We start from the raw sequence: 2,524 nt of genomic DNA, 5'->3' as shown, positions 1-2,524 counted from the left end.
TATAGTTGTATGGTTTAACCTTTTTTTGTAAAAATCAGGTATAGAGTGATAAATATGGATAGAATTCAGACTGAAGGACTAAGCTAGTGAAAGTTATCATCCTCTTGGTCTATTGCAATAACCTCCTAACTGGTCTTGATCTGCACTTGGTGGTGGTGATGGTGTGCCGTAGAGTTGGAATGGACTCATAGTGACCCTGTACAGGGTTTCCGAGGCTGTAAATCTTTACTGGGAGCAGAATGCCTCATCTTTCCCCTGCGGAACAGCTGGTAGTTTCGAACTGCTGACCTTAAGGTTCACAGCCCAACTCATAACCACTATGCTACCAGAGCTGCACTTAGCTTACAATAATCCTTCTAGATGCAGCCTTACAGTTTTAAAATACAAATCCTATTGTTTCATTCTCCACACACAAAAACAGTTTCCTTCCTCTTCTTGTGATCTACAAAGCTTATTCCCTGAATATCTGTCTCTCTCATCTCCTGTCACCCACCCCACATCTCTCTTGATTCCACTTCACATTCCTAACAACTACACCCCAAGATTCAGCTCAAGCAATTGTGATAGACTCATCATTATCCTGTTTCATCCTCCCTGACTCTGTATAGTGCAAGAGGTTCAAAAATCCCATTCCTAAAGAGGATTTTGTATTTCCTATCACACAAAGGAGGAGCTCTGGTAACATAGTGGTTATGAGTCGGGCTGCTAACCTCAAGGTCAGCAGTTCAAAGCTACTAGCTGTTCAGCAGATGAAAGATGAGACTTTCTGTTTCCATAAAGATTTATAGCTTCAGAAACCCTATGCAAGGTCACTAAGAGTCAGAACCAACTCCACGCGTACCACCACCATCACACAAAAGATTCCTGATGTGGTGCTGTAAGATAAGCACTCAACCTCAAGGTCGGTGTGAACTGCAAGGTCGGCAATTCAAACTCACCCACCCCTCCTGGGAAACCCTATACAGGGTTGCTATGAATTGGAACCAACTCAACGGCACTTAACAACAACAGCAATAATCACATTAAGAAACAGGTTTTTCAATCAACCCTGAAACAAGGTCTTTTCTGGCGAATAAACACAAATGAACAAAGGCTTTGGCCTCAGTCCAAAAGGATTCCTCTTGCTGGGTGTTCAGCTTATCACAGGAGCAAGAGAAGGGCCTACTTATGTGGGTGTTAAAAAATGGAGGAAAGTGGCAGCATCGATGAACTCAAGCGTGGCAACAATACTGAGGATGGCCCAGGATCGGGCAGTGTTTCGTTCTGCTGTGCATAAGGTCACTATGAGTTGGTACCGACTCAATGACACCTAACGACAACAACAACCTTTTGTCTATGTCTCTGGGCCATGGTCAAAGGAATATATTAATGCACGAATAACATTTGCATGCTTTCTTCATCACATCTACCACTCAACTCTAATTGTGTGTCTTTGGGGAAATTCTCTAATCTCTCAGTCCATCAGTTTTTATATACTGCGAGATGAGGGATGAACTCAGTTGTATCTCTTTCAATATTTTGTCTTGATAATTCTGCTAAGACTTATTGGTCTCAGACTTTCCTTTAATTTGGTTCCACCTGTACACAAAATTGGAGGTAAAGGTCACACATAGATTCCCCTGTGGCACTGTGAGCTAATGCGTCAGACTGCAAAGTCAGTTTGAACTGCAAGGTTGGTGGTTCAAGCTCACCAGCCACTCCTAGAAAACTCTATACAGGGTCACTAGGAGTGGGAACTGACTCGACAGCACTTAATAACAACATAAAACCCTAAGAATGGTTTTCACCAATATATTCCTGAAACAAAAAAATCACCTATGAAAAATAAGTGCACAAGGCATTTTCAGCCAAAGCAAAACGGTCAGCCAAATACAGTCCAAATTTAAACACCAATCCTAGGTCATCCAAATGTTTCCCCATCATGCATTCCAGTGGTTGTGTGAACCTCTGAACTTTTATATTTTCTGTGGGTCTGTGTGTGTAATCTTCTTGCAAAGTATGCCTCACAAAGTGCTAACAGTCTTCCTTGTTTGTCCAAGGCCTAGACTAATCATGGATAGAGTGAGATAAATTTAACAACAGCTTGTGAAATGAGGCACCTCAGGAGGCTGATAGGTTAATAGACCCTAATCCCCACAATACCCCACATTAAAATTCCTTTGACAAAGGCACTCAGGAAAGGGAAATAATATGTCCTACAGGGAGAAACTGAGGTAGACAGTGAACTCTTTCCCCCATAATTTTTCTTACTATTCTTTCTGATTTTACAGCATGATATGTTCAGAACATTTTAGTAAAATGGAGGTTTCTCATTTCAGCCTAACTGCTGTTAATCTGTTCCAAATGTTAACGTTGCAAACAAGATCTGGTAACCATCGCTGTATTGAGTTGGTAATGGGAATAGAGCCGATCCCCATCTGGTTTGGTTCAGAGTACAAGTTGCTGCCTAATATTGAAGAATTTGAGTTGGAAACCCCTGCATTTCATGAATGCCACACACACAAAAAAAGAATTGAAACGAACA

The sequence above is a fragment of the Chrysochloris asiatica genome, unplaced genomic scaffold, assembly GCF_000296735.1.
Source record: "Chrysochloris asiatica unplaced genomic scaffold, ChrAsi1.0 scaffold00001, whole genome shotgun sequence".
Classification (NCBI taxonomy): Eukaryota; Metazoa; Chordata; class Mammalia; order Afrosoricida; family Chrysochloridae; genus Chrysochloris; species Chrysochloris asiatica.
The sequence above is the reverse complement of the archived record's forward strand: the minus strand, read 5'-3'. Positions refer to the sequence as shown.